This window comes from Eretmochelys imbricata, chromosome 7, assembly GCF_965152235.1.
Source record: "Eretmochelys imbricata isolate rEreImb1 chromosome 7, rEreImb1.hap1, whole genome shotgun sequence".
Taxonomy (NCBI): domain Eukaryota; kingdom Metazoa; phylum Chordata; order Testudines; family Cheloniidae; genus Eretmochelys; species Eretmochelys imbricata.
The window spans coordinates 116,709,014-116,720,145 of NC_135578.1; the positions used below are offsets into that span (position 1 = coordinate 116,709,014).

The window sequence follows — 11,132 nt, forward strand, 5'->3', positions numbered from 1 at the left end:
TTGAACACAACTCAGATGAATACTCAAGAGGCACAAGCCCATGGGAATTTAAACCCAAGAAAGCATTCACAGAAGCCTCTGTGGATCAGACCCGCTGTTTCGCACAGCTTTAGTCATATGGTAGTTTGGGGGCAATAAAATTAGATTCAAGGATTCAATTAGTCACATAGAATAGAATGTTTTTATTTATTGTTTTGTTAACTGGGAGTCCAGAAGGTCTCAGAGATTCTTGATAATGCATCACTGGCTGAGTCACAGTGTACTAAATTAGTCATGGCTGTGGGATACGCATCCCACAGTTTCATTCACACTGACAGGCTTACCTGCTCTATCCTAATTTTTTTTGGTCATTAAAATTATCTGAAATCATGTACATCAAAGCCTTCTGAGTTTGTTATTTCTTCAGTGTCGCACAGGGGGACATGGATCAGCGTTCACGTTGCACTCCCCATCAGTACCCAGCCCGTACCGGAAGCTAATGATCCAACCTGTGGACCAAATTCGGTGATAAATCCTGGTCACCTGCCACCTGGGGCATGTTGTGCATACGCTAAGTGTCACACCGCATGGCTCACCTCAGAATTTCAGTCACATACATTTCACCTGCAGCATTTAGACAATGATCAGACTGTGATAGTGTACATGAAGAGAAACATCTGCTGGCCACATTACAGAAAAGGACACGGATCACAGCTTGATTCTTGTCATATGTTACATATGCCACAAAAGAGCACAGTGTGCCTGGTGCTGGTTTGACACTGTTTTAAGCAGCAATGGGATACCCACACACATTTCAGTTAGAATTGGATAAACAACCATACTTTTTCATTCAATAACATTTTCTGGCTGACAAGTTCATGAACATTATGAACTTTCATGAATGAAGCCTTAACCCGCACCCTGTGAATAGGTAAATATCCGCATTTTATAGATAGGGAAACTGAGGTACAGAGAAGCTAAGTGATTTGTCCAACATCACATCACTGACAGAGCCAAGAATAGAACCTCGACCTCACAGAATCATAGAACTGGAAGGGACATTGAGAGGTCATCTAGTCCAGTCCCCTGCACTTAAGCCAGGACTAAGTATTATCTAGAACAGTGGTTCCCAAACTAGGGGCGCTGTTTGTTCAGGGAAAGCCTCTGGCGGGCTGGGCCAGTTTGCTTACCTGACGCGTCCGCAGGTTCGGCTGACTGCGGCTCCCACTGGCCGCGGTTCGCCTTTCTTGGCCAATGGGGGCTGTGGGAAGGGCGGCCAGCACATCCCTCGGCCCGTGCCGCTTCCTGCAGCCCCCATTGGCCTGGAGATGCAAACCGCAGCCACTGGGAGCTGCGATCGGCTGAACCTGCGCACACAGATGGTAAACAAACCAGCCCAACCCACCAGGGGCTTTCCCTGAACAAGTGGCGCCCCCAGTTTGGGAACCACTGATCTAGAATTTAGACCGTCCCTGACAGGTGTTTGTCCAACCTGCTCTTAAAAATCCCCAATGATGGAGATTCCACAACCTCCCTAGGCAATTTATTCCAGTGCTTAACCACCCTGACAGTTAGGAAGTTTTTCCTAATGTCCAACCTAAACCGCCCTTGCTGCAATTTAAGCCCATTGCTTCTTGTCCTAACCTCAGAGGTTAAGAACAACAATTTTTCTCCCTCCTCCTTGTAACAACCTTTAATGTTCTTGAAAACTGTTAATGTGTCCTTTCTCAGTCTTCTTTTCTCCAAACTAAACAAACCCAATCTTCCCTCATAGATCATGTGTTCTAGACCTTTAATCATTTTTGTTGCTCTTCTCTGGACTTTCTCCAATTTGTCCAAATCTTTCCGGAAATGTGGAGCCCAGAACTGGACACAATACTGCAGTTGAGGCCTAATCAGCCTGGAGTAGAACGGAAGAATTACTTCTCATGTCTTGCTTATAATACCCCTGCTAATACATCCCAGAATGATGTTTGCTTTTTTTGCAACAGTGTTACAGTGTTGGCTCATATTTAGTTTTTGATGCTCTATGACCCCCAGATCCCTTTCTGCAGTACTCCTTCCTAGGCAGTCATTTCCTATTTTGTATGTGTGCAACTGATTGTTCCTTTCTAACTGGAGTACTTTGCATTTCTCCTTATTGAATTTCATCCTATTTACTTCAGCCCATTTCTCCAGTTTGTCCAGATCATTTTGAACCCCATGAACCCCAGTCCCATGCTTTCCCCGGGATAGGCCTCCCAAAATTTGGATTCGTGGCTTAAAACTCTTCAGTGTGGAAGCCGGACTGTGATCTTGAAAAATCAGGCTCTCCTGCGAGGTTTTCAACACTGGCTGGTTCCAGCTGGACTGGTTTTGCCACACAAAGAACTCTTCTTTGAGGCACTGGCATGCACAAGCTAGCTGACTGTCATTGAGTCTCAAAGGCTCGATGTTGGATGAAAGTGCACTATCAAATATTACTTTATTAAAGATGGTACAAAACTGTCTGGATTCTGCACCAGAACCTTGAATCCTTAGGTCATTTAGCTCTTTCCCGGTCTGTATTGCACCAACTCAGCCCCATGACACTGTTTAGGGATGGAAATCCCAACCATTGTTGCCCATGCCCTTATGTTATCCATGGATTCTAATCCTGTTTCCCTTAAGTTCAGAGCTCAGTTTCTCTCCAAGATGTATACCAGTGATCTTCCTCAACCAAGAGGACTAGGACACAATTAAGGTAATCTCAAATACATGCCTACCTTAATGGCAAAGTATAGAACAAGAAAAAAGTATGAAGTAGAGGCTGATAATACAAAACTGTACTTGAATAGCAGAGTACTGCAGAAAGAGCCCCATAACAGGCTCGATCCAATTCTCGAAGAATCATGTAACCTTAGTAAGCCTTTCCTGTGACTCTCAGCTGCTCCATATTCTTAGAGAATTGGTCATTATGCTTCATTATACAACCTCATCCATCACAATCCCCTTCCCTTCACTAAGTGTTGTCTTAAGAGTCTAATCAAGTCAAGCACGTCAATTAAGCATTTTAACCATTCAATAACTAAGGGAAGCATTGTGCAAGTCCATGAGGGAACCAGGCAGCCCTTGCCCAGGGGTGTAGCCTGCAAGTATGTAGTCTACCTCTAACTGGCCACAGCAGCAAAGTATGGGAGTCGCAAAGGTCCCACTTACAGTCCTTATTAAGGCATCAGATCACCCCAAATCGGAAGTGATTGAGCTTTATGCAAAGATGGCGTGGAAAGTCAAAACCAGAACTCCACTGGTGTAGCACATCTTCACTAGATGTTTGCAGTCGTTTGAACTGCCCTGATGTGGTTACACTGGGGCATATTTATTTACTAAGGGCATAGCAGAGAGCCCCAGACTACAGTTCTGATTCTTATAAAGTGGATGTAAGGTGTTTACTCAGCTCAATACATCATTGTGGGGTGCATATTTGAGTCAATATATAATACAATTCACTTCTTCCTTCTCCCACGCAACTCAACTTGATTACATTGGGGATTAGGGGTGGAGGGGAGCTGCATAGAAACAAAAGCTAATTTCCTGCCTTTTATTGGCTTATGTTAAATCTCTCCTCTGTTCCTATTTCAGTGTTAAGATAGATACTGCTTTGCAATTAATAAAAAGGTTTTCCTCCTCCCTTTCAGTGATTACTTAGGCAAGTTGTTTTAGGAGGTTTGCATATAATCTCATTAAGCAAACTGATTGTCTTCAATGCTTTTTGAACTCGCCTCATTACCATGTTAATGCAGATAGGGACGTGTAAAGGTGTTACCAGATATACATCTCTTCTGAAGAAAAGCTACAGATCACTAATTATTAAAATCACCAATGTTCATACAGCAGATATTCAGACAGCCAGATACAGCTGTCACATGTCAATACTCAGATCTAAACCCACTCAATACAGTTCTGGTTCCCTGTTCAGATCTACCCTTTTCTGATGCTGCTGAAGTCTGAGAAATTTAATTCCAACATGTCAAAAATTTTCATTTAAAAACAGCTGATCTAATGAGATTTTAGCCATTTGAGGCCATCATTTCATGCATCCGATGAAGTGAGCTGTAGCTCACGAAAGCTTATGCTCAAATAAATTTGTTAGTCTCTAAGGTGCCACAAGCACTCCCTTTCTTTTTGCGAATACAGACTAACATGGCTGCTACTCTGAAACCTGTCATTTCATAACAATGGCTCACTAGGTTTATGCCTGTTAATAGGATCCCAAACCTTAATTTGGCCTTGAATCTGAACCTCATCTTAAATCTCATCTGGATTTGGAGGCTCATTTATATTTTATTGGAACTGGAGTCCCAATCCCTGTTTTTTTATATTTTACCCAGGTTAAGCATTTTGAAGAAGGTTTAATGATTTGAGAAGAGACACCATCTGTTTGTAAGGGAATTGTCAGCAGGGGAGGGACAAACAGAGGCTGAAAATTGAGAAAATGATTAAAATAGCACCCATATGGCTTTTTAAAGCCACAGTGGTAGCATAGATTAAAGTCCATTTAGCAGGGGAAGGAGGTCTATCAGATGCCTTTCACCAGCATTAGGTATCACTAATTTTATTCATAATTCATATTTTTTTCATGCCCTTCTCCTGCTGGACCTCCCCTCTCCACTCCTGGAATGCTGATATTTTAATATGTGGATCGCCCAGTCCAAAGCACCACTGTGATCCACAGGGCACCTATAGAAATAAAAAAATAACATTATGAAAACCGAGCAGGGGAAAACGCAAACTCCCTTCTGCCTGATATCCTTTATGATTTGCACAAGGCAGTCACTTTCCTCAGTTCCCTTAGGTTTTCATACTTCAGATGCTAATTCCAAACACCCCCTTACCTTTGTGAGTGTTGGGAAACCCACAACAAAACTTTGCTGCCTGGAACCATCTCTAACAAAGGGCAGAAGAAATAAAGCTGGCATGGCTATGTTTGAATTTTGCTTCCAGTTTAGCACCTTGTGGCTTAATGTATAAGCTTCATGACTCACTCTGGGGATTGCACTTGCTTTCTGGGTAACACAACCTCCTCTCGCTTTGTTCCTCCTCACAGTACAAATTGGTCATCTGCTACCACTAAAGGAAGCAACTCCCTTATTAGTCATATCTAGATACACAAAATTAATACCTGAGGCAACAGTGGGCTAGTTAACACACCAGCTTCTGGTATGTGGCCATCCCACATTTTAGAGTAGTTTAATGGGTATCAGAGTTTCAAATACACGAGACATCTGCATGATAGTCTCTAAACAAATCCCACAGCCTGAACACCCCACAAAACGTTTCTAGCAGCCTGTAGATTTGCACAACACACAAATCCCCAGGGGATGACGCCGAAAGAAAAATCCTTAACATCTGGGAGGCCCAACTTTCAGCTGTGCCATATCTCATTATTTAGCCATCTTCACTATTTATACAGCAATTCATTATGTGCCCTTCACAACATGATCTGGCACATTATATAATTAAAAGCAATAGATCACGTTATATTGTGTACAACAGGCAGCAAGAGTAACCAAGAAACACTGCTGCTCAGCTTTGTCCTTTATCGGTATAGCATGTTACTGGCCTAGTACAAAACTAGAAGCCTGCCCAAAAGCAGACTGTGTCTGTATAACCAGTATTACACCGTATGCCCTTCTGCCTCATCCAAAAAGATATGAAGACCGCATTAGTTCAATAGGTCATCGCAAATAGAATTTTAACTCCTTTTAGGAGGGGGGTTTGGGGCAGTCGCTGACGTGTAGGCAATGGTAGAGGGAGGAACAACAGTTGAGAGGCTGAGGCTGTTCACTGGTAACCTACTGAGGGTCAGGGCCAGCACTCAACTTACTACTGAACACAGTAAGCTCTACCTTGTCAACTGAGCCATTTCTATTTCATTTTTCTTGGTAAATCAAATCAATAGAACTTAACGTGACATATTAGCTTTAATATGAGCTATTCTAAAGGTCATTTACGCCATTTATTGGTGGAATGCCCAATTTCATTTTCAAAAATGGGTGGGTTTTATGTTGAGCTCTGGCCTGTACATAGCAGCCAAAGGTTCAATGTTATCAACAACTTCCTCTCCCTCCTCTTGCACAGGAGGAGACGAGTAGTAGAAATGGTCCCACATCCAGTCATACAAACTTGAGAAGTCTGGATCTAATTCTGACCACATCACTGCTGCCCTATCCTACCTCTAATTGGACAAAGCAAAACGGATTCCTATCAGATCTCTAAAACTTTGGGGGCAAGTTTGGAACTGGAGCCAAACTTTGCAGCTCAGGCCCAAGATCTAATGAAGAACTGAGACCCGCTCACAATAATGCAAAGGATGGGGTTGAGATTTTGGCATCCAGGTTCTCAAAATTCCAATACAGGGTGGAGTACAGTAGCACAGCATCAATCATCCCTCAAAGCAGAGGAAGTTGATCATCTGCAATATGCCTCAGGGCATATCTACACTGCATCAGGGAGCAAGTCTCCCAGCCCAGGTCCACAGATCGGTGCTTGCAGGGCTTGTGCCGGTGCTCCAAAAACAGTTGTGAAGACGCAGCTTTGACACTGCGGCTCAGGCTGGAGCTCTGGCACTCAAGCCCACTCAACTTCCCCCAGGCTTCGGAGCCCGAACTCCTGCCTGAGCCATAACATCTACACAGCTATATCTAGAGCACAAGCCTTGCCAGCACAAATCTGTGGATCTGGGCTGGGAGACTCGCTTCCAGATGTGGACATAGACGTGCACTTAGAGACTAAGAGCAGATCACCACTGAATGCTCTGAAAGATGTTCAGAGTTCTTAGTCGTAAGCAAAAATATTCTATAGTGCACACGGTGATCCCACCTTGTGCAGGCAAGAATCGCTGTAGCTAAGCATCACGGTATAGGTCTGCAGCCTGTGGCAACAAGCATCGGAGCCCAGGTTGACAGGCTCTCGTTTGCGCTACCATACTAAAAATAACTGTGTCGATGTTGTGGCTTGGGCTCTCAAGTCTGGGAAGAAGATGCTATTTTTAGCATGAGTCCAGCAAACCCAAGTCTGTTGACCCAGGTTTGGAGGCTCCCTGCCACTGGCTGTGTAGACATACCTTAATTCTTCTCAAGATCTCAGGAAACCCTTAGTAGCCACATAGCTATCCATCTTTTTCTCTCCCATCCTAGTATGGTAGATACTGCAGTACCTCTAGCTCCCACTTTGAAAAAAAAAAAAAAGAGCATTTAAAGGCATATCAACATGTTCCTGTAGCTGCATGTAATTTTTTTCTTCCATCTGACCTGAAATATAAGGCGACATGGCAAAAAATTGTAAATGCCCTCTATGTAAACATCTCCATTGACATCAGCAGCTGTAAAGCCACCAAAACATCTTCATTTGGAAACACCTGCAAAGGCATTTAAGAATGTATCGCTGTATGAGAAATCTATTTTGTTTGTACAAAAAATACTGGAGTCTCTTCTTTAAACTGTTTCCTTAAGAGACCATCAGCTGAAAAAAAATAAGAGATAGTATGCTGGTTACCAGCATCAGGATGCTAAACCACATGAAGCCAGTCTCACCCCACAAACAGTGGTGACTAATATGATCCAGGGGAGATGATTTAACAGGTTTATTCATGTAACAGGATGGGTGGTTGCTGTATCTCCCCACTTCTTACACACTATAGGAATTCTCTCATTTCAGAGGAATTCTGTGCCAAAGCTGCTCTGAGAAATAAAGGATCTAAAGGTTTGACACAGGTATACTCATGTTGTGGGTATTTGTGTAGGCTGTGCATGCACTTCTTACATACATGTTTGCAAAGAAAGTATTACTATCATATGTAGATTCTGCAGTCAACAATTGACTCAACTCTTAAAAGCTAATTTAATTGTGATTAGTTAACTAATAAACAAAACCCACAATATTCATAATACAGCATTAAAGTAATTCTGTTGTGTAATTTCTATACAGGATGAAAGGAAAACTGTGCAAAACAAAGCCACACTTAATTAGCCTTTGGATATTGCTCTGGTGTTAGACACCCAGCCTATAGATTTGGTGTCAGCACGACTCACCAGGACACCCCAAAAAACGTGATTTTATATTAAATATAAAAAACTATATTAAAAGAATGTTAAAGTTCCATAGTCAATCACTCAAGAGTTTGGAAATGCCAGAAATAAGGGTTGCCTGAGCAACCTTAATTCAGCCCCCTTCCACCAATGCATTATATTACAGTCTTTAATTACAATGATCACATATGATTTTTTCCATAGGATCCAGGCCTCCTTCAGTGCACAGTATGGACGATACTCACTATTGAGCAACTATTCAATATTTTGCTTTATCCTCATTGTTCAATGTGTGACATCCCCCCACCCAATACCTCGGTTGCAGTGCACTATTCAAACCCTTCAATGAAAACAGAATTTAATAGTTCCTTCTGGGCTTTTCTACAGCACTCATCACTTTAGTATCCAAGTGCTTCACAAACTTTCATTTATTTTCACAAGTCCTCTCTAAGCTGGTGGGGGATTATCCCCATTTTACAAATGGGAAATTGGGGCACAGAGAGATTAAAGTAAAAAGTTTCCACTAATTTTGGGTGCCCATTTTGAGATCATTTAAGGCCAATTTTCCAGAGTACTTAGTAGTATACAGCACTCCATATTTTTAAAGTACAACTCCCGTTGTCTTCAAGTGCAGACGTAAGTACTCTGCACATCTGCAAATCAGATGCCATAATCTCAAATTGGGCACCCAGAAAATCAAGAACACAGCCAGTAATGGAAGCGACTCACCTAGCATAACATAGCAACTGTGACAGAGGCAGAGATAGAATCTAATTCCTTGGGGCAGTATTCAACTGTTTTAACCACGAGACTTCTCTCTGCTTCATTCAATCCAAACCTTTCAACTTCTGCAATAAATGGGGCAAGAGCCCCACAGACCACAGCCTTTCACTAGATAAACCTCAGTCATTCTTTGCACTGAATGACGTAGGAGTCCTGTGGAAAAAAAGTTAAGTGATCATGTTATTAAAGACTCTGTCATGTGCATTCACTGTCCTGGCAACCTTAATTCTAGCATTTCCTAATTTGAGTGCTTGACTTGGCAACCTTAATCAGGGGTAAAAGGAAAATGCAGATCTTACCGGTAAGGGGTGCTCTGGCCCCCCTGGAAGGGGCGTGGCCTCGGGCAGAAGGGGTTGGGCTGGGAGTCAGCATCCCCCAGCCAGTCCATCTTTGCTCCCTAGCCCAGGGCTCCAGCAGCCATTTAAAGGGCCAGGGACTCCGGCAGGCGCAACCACAGTAGCAGCAGCCGGAGCCCCGGGCCCTTTTAAATCGTGGTCCTGGGGCAGCTACTTCTCCCGCCCGGCCCCCTCTCAGCAGTTGTGAGCGGAGGGGCAAAAGGGGCAGCGATATTACAGCACTGCCCTTTTTGCACCCCCCATCGGCGGCCCTGCTGGGTCATCGCTGCCCCTTTTGCGCCCCCCCATTGGCAACCCTGCTGGCAGGGACCCGGCAGGGCCGCCAGTCGGGGGCGCAAAAGGGGCAGCGACGTTAAAGTGCTGCTGTGGCAGGGAGTTAAAGTCAGTGGTATGGGCCGGTACTGGCAGCTACCTTTTACCAGTACGCCATACCGGCCCGTACCCCTTACTTTCACCCCTGACCTTAATAGTCTTCTGAAACTGAAAGAGACAACTTCCATCATGTGGACCATATTAGCATCTACAGGGTTTGAACCTTTAGGTTCACCACACAGACCTCTGTTATTTGAGCTAACAGAGTAGCCAATAGCAGTGGTAAGTTGTCATTTTGTATGTGGACCAGCACTAGAAGGGAAGAAGACAACTCGCAAGAGGGTTTCACAGATATTTGCTGACAGCAGAGGAATGGTGAAACTCACAAAACTTGGTTTTCATTCCAGGCTCTAGAGAAGAGTGTGTTCTGTGGACACAGCCCCTTCTGCCCATCTCCTCCAAAGCATGAGCCCTCCTGTCCCAATCCCCTCCAACCTGTTCCTGTCCCAAGCCTCCCCTACCAGCTCTTCCTCCCAATCTCTTGCATTTCTAGACTTCTTATCCAGCTTTTGTCATTCTAGGCAGGCTGTTCCTCCTTCTCCACACTGCCTGAGCACCAGCAGGGGAAGAGTGTAGAGCACAGACTCTGATCACTCTTGGTTTCCTTGCCCAACATCACAGTGGTACTTGGCTACCGAGACTGACCTGCTCAGCCCCCACAACCCTAGGCTGGAGTATGCCCACTGCAGATGGAGGCCATGTCTACACTACAAGTGCTAGAGCAGCATAATTTCGGCACCATAGCTATGCCGCCGTAACTCTGTAGTGTAGATGCAAACTGTAGCAATGGAAGGGGTTTTTCCCATCGCCATAACGACACCAACTCCCTGAGCAAGGCGGAAGTAGCTGCATCTACACTGGGGGGTTAGCGCAGCATAGCTACAGGATTCAAGGGTATGAATTTTTCATAAGTGTAGACCAGGCTGGAATCTTTGGAAAATTTAGCTGCCAAGCTATACTAACCTCTACTGAGCATGTCCAAATAGAGATATTTCAAAGGCTTATAACTTGGCCAAATTAAGGTGTCTCCCACCTCCCCCCCCCAGGAACAGCAAAACACACATCCTTGACAGCAGGACAACCCCACACCACATGTTACGCCCCTGCTCCAAAACATGGAGGCGTTACAGCTTCCCAGTGAAATAGTTGTAAGAATTATTTTATCGTGGGGAAAATACATTTTTCTCTAACCTTGTTCTTGATAATGGCCAAACCATTTTTGCTGAAGCTTTCCAGAAACATTCAGTCTGGGGCAGAGACTCAGCATGGAAAATATCAGTCTAAACCGTTAAAATTTGGCTAAGTTTTAAGCAACTTGAAAACAAGATAACACTTGGCAATCTTAACTGTAGGCAGCACTGCCAGCTCCACCTATAATATGAATAAACAAATGATAAAAACAACTGTTTGACTTTGTCTGAGACTGCACCACCTACAGGAGAAAAAGAAAATCTAGCCTCAAGAAAACCTACAAGATCTGAAAGTGAAGTCTGTGATAATCTAAAACGATTTAATTGAAGGTCCAAGCCAACCAAATCTATCAACAGTCTTCAAGCCTGATATGCTGCCACAGAGCTAGGACAGCCTAGGCAAG

General features: G+C 43.9%; 1 long non-coding RNA gene across 1 annotated transcript; it reads right to left on the bottom strand.

The window, feature by feature from the left end:
• Positions 1–4,432: 4,432 nt before the first annotated feature.
• LOC144267885 (uncharacterized) lies at positions 4,433–10,801 on the bottom strand. Its single transcript, XR_013346684.1, has 3 exons — positions 10,730–10,801; positions 7,064–7,168; positions 4,433–4,677 (listed from the first exon to the last, which is right to left on the bottom strand). It is a non-coding gene; the product is annotated as an uncharacterized LOC144267885 (long non-coding RNA).
• Between the last annotated feature and the right edge of the window lie 331 nt (positions 10,802–11,132).